Genomic DNA, 10,000 nt, shown 5'->3' on the forward strand with positions numbered 1-10,000 from the left:
AAGTTTGACTGACGACTACCACGGCTATTCGGCTAGGTAGGTAGGTAGTCCTCCTCCTCGGCCACCTAGCCGTCGTCGTCGTCGATCGAGCGACCGGGTATATTCAAGACGCCTCTACCGACACCACCACACCAGCGGGCAGTTTAGCGAGCTTGCCAACTCCTCTGCCTCCTCAAGCGCTTCCAGACGCCTACCGACACCACATGCTGCTGGCTGGCTGTCTGTTGTTACAATGGAATTTAAAAAAAAAAACAAACAAAAAACCCCAACTCTATTAAGATTTTCGATAGTTGGAAAATAATAATAAATTAAGATTTTCGATAGATTGAAAATAATGATAAATTGATTTTAGCAGGGCTGCTGAGTTAGCTTATAGGAGCGAGCTAAAGTAAGAAAGAAACACGCCGAAACACACCGACCGGCACCCCCGACGACGACCACGGGTAAACGGCGGGACTAACTGTGACTCTCTTAAGGTGTGAGGAGGCTTTGCCTCTTAAGCAAGTTTGACTGACGCCTACCGACACCGGTCAGGTCGGCGAGGCTCCCGGCGGCCCCGAGCGGGACCACAGGTTGCGGAAGGCGTCCAAGTGAGCGGCGGCGACGCCAGGAGGCCCCCGGGGTCGACTCCGCGGCCCCCGGGTCGGTGTGCGGGCCTCCAGAGCTCGATAAAGTAGTGGTGTCGCTAGCGGTCGAGAAGGCACTTTTCGACGCCTACTGCCACCCCCACATGGCGGTAGGCGCAAAACTGGAAAATCGCCGACCAGAAATGTCGCTTCGTATAATCGACGTTTTTTTTGACCACCATTTTCAGGTGTCGGAGGTGGGTCTGGACGAATACCAACACCATTTCTGGGGTTTCACAACCGCCCGGCTTCTCCGACATATGTTGGAAAGGAGTAGCGATCGAGCGAAGGGGGCTGTCGGTAGGCGGCCGCGGGTTGCATGTGTGCCCGGGACAGCACCCCCATCCAACTAAGGGGTGTCCCCCGGGGGCCAGGGGGACCTCGTCCAGGTCGGCCGGGCGCTTCCAGACGCCTACCGACACCGGTCAGGTCGGCGAGGCTCCCGGCGGCCCCGAGCGGGACCACAGGTTGCGGAAGGCGTCCAAGTGAGCGGCGGCGACGCCAGGAGGCCCCCGGGGTCGACTCCGCGGCCCCCGGGTCGGTGTGCGGGCCTCCAGAGCTCGATAAAGTAGTGGTGTCGCTAGCGGTCGAGAAGGCACTTTTCGACGCCTACTGCCACCCCCACATGGCGGTAGGCGCAAAACTGGAAAATCGCCGACCAGAAATGTCGCTTCGTATAATCGACGTTTTTTTTGACCACCATTTTCAGGTGTCGGAGGTGGGTCTGGACGAATACCAACACCATTTCTGGGGTTTCACAACCGCCCGGCTTCTCCGACATATGTTGGAAAGGAGTAGCGATCGAGCGAAGGGGGCTGTCGGTAGGCGGCCGCGGGTTGCATGTGTGCCCGGGACAGCACCCCCATCCAACTAAGGGGTGTCCCCCGGGGGCCAGGGGGACCTCGTCCAGGTCGGCCGGGCGCTTCCAGACGCCTACCGACACCGGTCAGGTCGGCGAGGCTCCCGGCGGCCCCGAGCGGGACCACAGGTTGCGGAAGGCGTCCAAGTGAGCGGCGGCGACGCCAGGAGGCCCCCGGGGTCGACTCCGCGGCCCCCGGGTCGGTGTGCGGGCCTCCAGAGCTCGATAAAGTAGTGGTGTCGCTAGCGGTCGAGAAGGCACTTTTCGACGCCTACTGCCACCCCCACATGGCGGTAGGTGTAAAATCGGAATAGACCGGACCAGGAATGTCGAGGGGGAAAAAAATGACAAAGTCCTGGTGTGCCTAGGCGTCGAGAAGGCACTTTGCGACGCCTACCGACATCCCCATGTGGCAGTAGGCGTAAAACTGGAAAATCGCCGACCAGAAATGTCGCTTCGTATAATCGACGTTTTTTTTGACCACCATTTTCAGGTGTCGGAGGTGGGTCTGGACGAATACCAACACCATTTCTGGGGTTTTCCAGTTTGAAAGTTTTATAAAACATGTTCGGTAGGAAGCACACTTTGGTGTGTCGGTTCGTCGGAGCAGCGACTCTTTGCCTCGTGGTGGTCCGGAACGTCTCTACGGGCTTGTCGCAAAGGCGTCAGAAAGTGGCATCTCCGCCGCCTAGGGCTGTCACCGTTATCGCTGTCGCCGCGCTCCAACTTGTTTTGATCCGCCGCCTTCGTTCCTGCCAACCGTGCGCCCGCTCATCGTCGTTAGGTTATAATACGTGGTACGTGTGTGTGCTTCTCCGTGGACCTAGGGCTGCTCGACGTGTCGAACGATATGTTGGAACAACTAACGGCTCCTTTTCCTGGTTCCATAGTCGTCGTGGTACCCGCGTCGTCAGCCATATCTATGTCCACCATGTTTAGCCGATACGTTTGCTGCAGCTTCTGCTTCCGCCTCAGCGTTCGCCGCTCTCAGCCGCCGCTGTTGTTGCTGCCGTTCTGCCATTCAACCACTACCTGCGAATCTTTCGATGATCGGCCGAACGACCCATCGCTGTGCGACCGATAAATCCTCCGGATTAGGGAGAAACGCCGCCGCTCTCTGCCGCCGTCGAACGGAAAAACGTACATTGTAACGAACGAACGAACGAACGAACGAATTAACGAACGAGCGAACAAACAAACAAAAATAGCCGCGGGGGATGCACTATGTAGATCCTGATCCCCTTGTAACCATACGTACGTTGTTCGATGCTCTCCCGTCCTGGAAGTCGCCGCAGCAAACAGGAGGATGAGCAGCAGCAGGCGCCGCCGCCGTAACCGCCGCCTGCCTGCCGCCTCCTACTCCTGTCAGCGTCCGATCTCACAGCCGTGTGAACGTTCGCTGACACCCGATTTCTTTCCGTCTGGCAAAACCTTGGACGTCCCGCTCGCGGTACACGTGCTGCAGCGACTTCTCGTCCGACAACGCATAAGCGTCGACGTCTGCCGCCGCATCTTCTGATACGTGGACGGTGATAGCGCTAGTCCCTTCTTGCGCCACCTCCACCTTTGTTAGCGCCAAAGAAGATCGATCGAGCAGTCGTGGTCGCAGTCGATTAACCCGTTTTCACCGTCCGCAGTTCCCAAGCCGCCGATCAAGTCGTTGCTCTTCTTGTTCGTTCTTCCCATACCGTCGATTTGCACGGCTGCCGGATGAGCCATCCTCTGTCCGGCGAAGCGCTCACGTCAGTGATCGATACTTGCACCGACAGTCCTCCCGCTCGCGACTCGGTGCTCGAATCGGACTCGTTCGTTTTTATCTCGATGCGATTGTGAAAAGGGGGACCGGTCGTCAATGTCGTGTGTGTCGACGATGTTGTTCGCCCGGTCCGCCGCGTTGTTGTCGTTTTTTTTTTTTTTTTTTTTTTCCCCTAACGTTCGCCGTCGCACGGACGAAAGGGTGAGAAAAAAAAAAAAAAGCTCGAAAAAGCCGCCCAAAAAAATCGGACCGAGGAGCCGCTTGCGAGAACGCGCCATGTGCACGTTGTCTCTCCTCGGTTTTCCGAGCACGAACACGACGCCGGTCGGTCGGTCGGTCGACGAAGGCGACGACGAAGGTGACGGGAAAATTTACGCCGCCGCTGCCCTGGTCCAGCTCCTCCCCGATGACGGCTGTGATGTTGACGTTGACGTTGGCGACGACGACGACGACGACGGAGACGACGACGACGACGAGACGGCATCGATGGCGACCACGATGACGACGACCTCGACGAGTTCAGTCTGCACCTTGACCTCCGATGTCCGTGTGCACTGCCGTCGTGCTGTTTGTCGTTTGTCGTATGTATCGCTGTCAAGGGTGCCGTTGTCGTTGTTGTTGTCGACGTTGTTGCTTGCTCTCTCGTCTCGGTCGGTTGGTACGTTGATGACGACGACGACGACGAAGACGACGACGACGACGACGAGACGGCATCGATGGCGACCACGATGACGACGACCTCGACGATTCCAGTCTGCACCTTGACCTCCGATGTCCGTGTGCACTGCCGTCGTGCTGTTTGTCGTTTGTCGTATGTATCGCTGTCAAGGGTGCCGTTGTCGATGTTGTTGTTGTCGACGCTGTCGTCTGTTCTCTCTTCTCGGCCGGCTGTGACGTGGACGTTGACGACGACGACGACGAGACGGAATCGATGGCGACCACGATGACGACGACCTCGGCGAGTTCAGTCTGCACCTTGACCCTCGATGTCCGTGTGCACTGCCGTCGTGCTGCTTGTCGTTTGTCGTATGTATCGCTGTCAAGGGTGCCGTTGTCGTTGTTGTTGTCGACGTTGGTCGCTTTCGTTCTTTGAGTCTCGGTCTCGGTCCAAGTCAGGGGAGAAACAAAAAAGAGGCCATCAGCGCGGGCAGCGCGCTTCTTCTGACGGCGAACCCCCTCGAAAAATAAATAAACACGTGCCCGTCGTTGTAGTTGTCTGTCTTATGTCGGTCGGTCGGTCGGTCGGTCTGTCGTTCTGTCGAAACAAAGTCCCAAATTCCAACGATACCTGGTTGATCCTGCCAGTAGTCATATGCTTGTCTCAAAGCTTAAGCCATGCAAGTGTAAGTTCACGCCACGCATTAGAACGGGCGAAACCGCGAATGGCTCAGGAACCGGACCTAATCCTCGGGACCGTATTCCTCCTCGGAGGCGATGGATAACTGTGGCAATTCTAGAGCTAATACATGTGACACAGGCCGCGATCGGTCGGCGCGCCGTCGTCGCCACGCCTCGCGCGCTGGCACCCGCGTCGGCCGTTCCGGGTCGCGGCGCTACATATTAGACTGAGACCGATGCGCGTCATTCCGTCCTCCCGTCGTCGGCGTTCCCGCTCGCGGGTCCGTTCGGTGGCGGGGCTCATAGGGCGGCGCGCTCCGCTTTGGTGACTCTGGATAACTCACTGGTCGATCGCACGAGCTTTCACGCCCGGCGACGGGTCTCTCGAGGGTCCGCCCTATCAACTGTCGACGGTCGGTTAAGTGCCTACCGTGGTTACTACGGGTAACGGGGAATCGGGGTTCGATTCCGGAGAGGGAGCATGCGAAACGGCTACCACATCCAAGGAAGGCAGCAGGCGCGCAAATTACCCACTCCCGGCACGGGGAGGTAGTGACGAAAAATAACGACGCGGGACTCTGTCGAGGCCCCGCGATCGGAATGAGTACACTTCAAATCCGTTAACGAGGACCAACCGGAGGGCAAGTCTGGTGCCAGCAGCCGCGGTAATTCCAGCTCCGGTAGCGTATATTAAAGTTGTTGCGGTTAAAAAGCTCGTAGTCCGAACTCGGGTTCGTGGTCGCGCAAGCGGCCCCGGGGCGGCGGCGCCATCGTCCGTCGTTGACTTTGGTCGTCCGTTCGCATTCCCGGCCCTTTCCGCCGGTGTCAACCGCTAGCATACCCGCCACGCGGTCCTGCCGGCGAGGTGGACGAGGAGGTCGTGATCGGGATCCGGGAAAAAAAAAACAAGTGGTCGTCGGTTCGGTTCCGGGAGTAGTCTAACGGGGGGGTGCTACGTGTGTGTGTTTGGGTGCGTTCATTCGCATCCCCGCACTCTGACCCCCGCGCTTCTCTCCCTCTCCCTTTCCGCGCGTTCCTCTTTTTTTTTGAACCCCCCGGTCCGCTCCGAGTCCCTGCTTCGTGTCTTGTCTGCGCGCGTGTTGCGGTCGGCGGTTTCTCCTCCAAGGGTGCTCTTAACCGAGTGTCCGCGGCGGCCGGTACGTTCACTTTGAAAAAATTAGAGTGCTCAGAGCGGGCTGTTCAAGCTTGCATACGATAAGCATGGAATGATGGAAGAGGGCCTCGTCTACGTCTGTCGGTCTCCGTCTACGGCGAGGCAATGATCGAAGGGAGCGGTCGGGGCCACTCGTATTGCGACGTTAGAGGTGAAATTCTTGGATCGTCGCAAGACGAACTGCAGCGATGGCGTGTGGCAAGCACGTTTTCCTCGATCAAGAGCGAAAGTCGGAGGTTCGAAGACGATCAGATACCGTCGTAGTTCCGACCGTAAACGATGCCGACCGGCGATCCGCCGGCGTTCGCTTCCATGACCCGGCGGGTAGCCTGCGGGAAACCAGAGTTCGGTTCCGGGGGGAGTATGGTTGCAAAGCTGAAACTTAAAGGAATTGACGGAAGGGCACCACCAGGAGTGGAGCCTGCGGCTTAATTTGACTCAACACGGGAAAACTCACCCGGTCCGGACACCGGTAGGATTGACAGATCGATAGCTCTTTCTCGATTCGGTGGGTGGTGGTGCATGGCCGTTCTTAGTTGGTGGAGCGATCCGTCTGGTTGATTCCGATAACGAACGAGACTCCGGCCTGCTAACTAGTGCGCCGATGTCAGTGATTTTTACGGCGGGCTCGGCGTCCTCCGTGGCGCTCGGGTCCGGGTCGGTTTTCTCACGCACTTCTTAGAGGGACGGGTGGCAGAAAGCCACACGAGGCGGAGCGATAACAGGTCTGTGATGCCCTTAGATGTCCGGGGCCGCACGCGCGCTACACTGGAGGTATCAGCGGGGACTTCGCCCCGGCCCGAGAGGGTTGGGAAACCTCTGAACCACCTCCCGTGATAGGGATCGGGGCCTGTAACCAACCCCGTGAACGAGGAATTCCCGGTAGGCGCGGGTCAACAGCCCGCGTCGATCACGTCCCTGCCCTTTGTACACACCGCCCGTCGCTACTACCGATCGAACGGTCCGGTGAGGTCCTCGGATCTGGCCGACGACGCCGCCGGGCAGTGCGCGACGTGTCCGTCACGACACTCGTGCATCTACGCCTCGGCGTTCGATGCCTGGAGAAGACGACCGAACCCGATCGTTTAGAGGAAGTAAAAGTCGTAACAAGGTTTCCGTAGGTGAACCTGCGGAAGGATCATTACCGTTTTCCCGTTCGAGACTGGTTTGTTGTTTTCCGGCCTACCTCCTCTGTCTGTCGGCGTCAACGCCTCGAATGCGCGCAAACAAACCTATAAAAGGCGGAGCGAGAGATAGATTTGTGGTGACGCGGAGGTTTTTAAAGCCCCAGCTCTTCTTGCTTGCTTCCGCGTCTTACCACCTGTTTGTTTTTTCGCCCACCGCAAGTGATGGCCGCTTCTTCTTTGCCTTGTCGCCGCTTTATCGTTTTTTTTGTTTTTTTGCAGCCGCTGTGCCACCGCCGCTAGCTAAAAAAACAAACTACTCGCGACATTGCAATGCCGTCACGCCTCCTCGCACAGACCTCCTCGCACACTACTAAATCTATATAAACAAAAACTAATATAAAAAAACCAAGTGCTGAACCCTGGACGGGGGATCACTCGGCTCGTCCGTCGATGAAGAGCGCGGCCAGCCGCGATAACTGATGCGAATTGCAGGACTCAGTGAACATCGACACCTCGAACGCACATTGCGGCCCCGAGATCCCTTGTCTCGGGGCCACGTCCGGTCGAGAGGCGGAACGTTACATGTCTTTCTCCGTTAACGAAACGACATCTTGCCGTCCCCGTGCCCGCCCGGTCCTCGGCACGGTGGTAACCGGGACGTCGCAGGAGCGAGTGACGAGGGGGAAGAAAAATAAAAAAAGAATTGACTCCTTTCAATGTCTTTTTTTTTTTTAAAACCCTCTCCGGCCTCCTCCTTCGTCTCCCGCTGGCAGACCGCGGAGTCTTTTCCCTTTTCGACCGCGTGAAGAAACACTGTGGAGGAGGAGCAGGAGGAGTCTGTCCGAAAGCAGCCGAAGGGAGACCAAAAAAAAAGTACCGACCTAACCGACTGCCGACGTAAGCGCCGCCTGCTCGTCTCGCTCTCTGCCTCATGAAGGTGTCTCTCAGCGACGCCTCGAGCAGCGCGACGAGCACGGCCGTCGCACCGTAAAAAGGTGGCCGCGTCGTAGGCAACGCAACGTCGGATGGGGAGGACCCACGCTTTTTTTTAATTGTTGGCTTCTTCATTTTCGGTCGGACGGGCGCTATATCGGCCAGCCGTCGTCACACGGAGGGTACCGATCGAGATTCCTCTCCTCCAAACACCACACTCTACTAAAAACCGCCGCCCTCGGCTCGGACGAGACGACCCGCTGAACTTAAGCATATCGCTAAGCGGAGGAAAAGAAACCAACCGGGATTCCCTTAGTAACGGCGAGTGAACCGGGAGAAGCCCAACGCCGAATCCCGTCGCAAGTTAAAGGCTTCGGGACGTGTGGCGCATGGGTCGAAGGCAGCCGTTCGTTTTCGTCTCGCATAGTTCGGAGTTCCCTCGATCGGGGCCGCCCGCGGCGGGTGCCAGGCCCATTCGGTGCGGACGGCGAGCGACGGCCTTCGATCCGAGAGTCGGGTTGCTTGGGAACGCAGCCCAAATCGGGTGGTAAGCTCCATCCAAGGCTAAATACCGGGACGAGTCCGATAGTCGACAAGTACCGTGAGGGAAAGTTGAAAAGAACTTTGGAGAGAGAGTTCAAGAGAACGTGAAACCGCCCAGGGGTAAACGGGTGGGACCGCTCACCGCGATCGCGGGGGGACTCAGTCCGGTGCTGCCTAGGCTCGAGCCCAAACTCGATGTGTGTTCTTGAAAGAGAGGCCGTCGCGGCACAGGTCGTCGTTCGTCGTGTCCGCGGGGGACTCGTTCCCCGCGGTTCCAGCTTTTGTGCCCGCGTCGCCGACGAAGGAGACGGGCCGCGTGGATAGCGGGAAGGGAAACGTGGTGACGACCGCGGCGTCGGTAGGTGGCTGCGTCGGTTGGCTGCGACGGAGGGGACTCGTCCTCTCGATCGCTGCTGCCGCCGGGCCCTAACCCGCCGCATCCGTCGCCGCCGCTTCTTCTTTCCTCCTGCTCCCTCCGCGCGCGACTCCGCTGCACCCGTCCCCTTCATCATCGCTCGGCGTAATCATGGCGCGGGCGCTTCGGCGCGACCTCCGCGCGGCCGGCACCGGACGCACTTCCCCTCCGGTCCGTCGTCGCGACCCGTTCCCGGCGTGCAGGTCGAACACGCGGGTTTTTTTCCGTAGGCGGCAGGCGTTTCATCACCCTGAAAACCCCCGTCTTCCCACCTTGTGAAGTCGGGGGCCACCGGCCGTCGGGCCCGCGAACGTAACTGCCCCTTTCTGCCGGGAACGGAGGAAATCTGACACGATCCGTTACACGTGGCGAGCCGGTCCGTTTTGATCCCGCCGGAAGTCGCGTGCGGGCGACGCACTCTGTGTGTCGCTCCTTAGGCGCCCCACCGTCTCGGGCGCGTGCGCGATGAGAGGCGGGATAGGACTGGCGCGGCCTCGCCGTCACGCACCTCGCCGACGTTTCGGGTTCTTGTCGGGGGCAACCCCGCCCGCGCCCGTTTCCGTTTCCGGAGAGGTCGCTCGGCGACGCTTTTTTACTCGAGCCGCCCGCCACCCCGGGTCAGCGACGTGCATCGGCAACCCACCCGACCCGTCTTGAAACACGGACCGAGGAGTCCTGGCCGTTCGCGAGTCGTAGGGGCCACCTCTGACTAACCCCGAAGGCGAAGCGAAAGCGAGAGAGCGTGTAGGAGGGCGTCGATCGGGAGAGGTGTCGTGGCAAAGTCGTCCGGGGGTCGTCGGGGGGTGTCGTCGGTCTCGTGCCGTCGTCTTCTCCTCGCCTCACCCGCCTCCGAGCCGTGCCCGATCCCGCCGGCGCGGCGTTTTCGGCCTTCCGCCGTCGCTGCTGCGGTGCCCGCAACTTTTCCTTTTTTCTCTCTTCCCGAGAGAGATAGGAGAGGGAAGGCTCGTGGCTGACGTGCGGTTGTTTTTCCCTCCTCCCCGAGAGGGGACCGGCGCATCTTCCAAAAAGGGGAATTGCCGGGCGCCAGCTTCCATATCCTCCTTCCGCCCATCGGTGAGATCCCGCGGCTTGAACTAGTCCTATTTTGTCGTCGAGTTTAGGCGGCGCTGCGCGCGGGCGCATCACCCCCGGGTCGGTTTCCCCTTTTTCCGAGTACGACTCGGCCGACTCTGGCGTAGCGAGCGACCAGGGACCCGAAAGATGGCGAT

General features: G+C 59.2%; 2 non-coding genes and 1 pseudogene across 2 annotated transcripts in view; all 3 read left to right on the top strand.

Annotated features, from left to right (window-relative positions):
• The first annotated feature begins 4,526 nt into the window (after window positions 1-4,526).
• LOC145273446 (small subunit ribosomal RNA) lies at window positions 4,527-6,897 on the top strand (annotated as a pseudogene).
• Window positions 6,898-7,295: 398 nt separating this feature from the next.
• LOC145273438 (5.8S ribosomal RNA) lies at window positions 7,296-7,453 on the top strand. Its single transcript, XR_013866387.1, has one exon. It is a non-coding gene; the product is annotated as a 5.8S ribosomal RNA (ribosomal RNA).
• Window positions 7,454-8,046: 593 nt separating this feature from the next.
• The window catches only part of LOC145273222 (large subunit ribosomal RNA), a 5,713-nt gene continuing 3,759 nt past the window's right edge, over window positions 8,047-10,000 (top strand). The window contains exon 1 of the ribosomal RNA XR_013866248.1: window positions 8,047-10,000. This exon is cut by the window's right edge and continues 3,759 nt beyond it. This is a non-coding gene — a ribosomal RNA (large subunit ribosomal RNA).

The sequence above is a fragment of the Euprymna scolopes genome, unplaced genomic scaffold (genome assembly GCF_053919585.1).
Source record: "Euprymna scolopes isolate OS-2025 unplaced genomic scaffold, ASM5391958v1 sca1, whole genome shotgun sequence".
Classification (NCBI taxonomy): Eukaryota; Metazoa; Mollusca; class Cephalopoda; order Sepiida; family Sepiolidae; genus Euprymna; species Euprymna scolopes.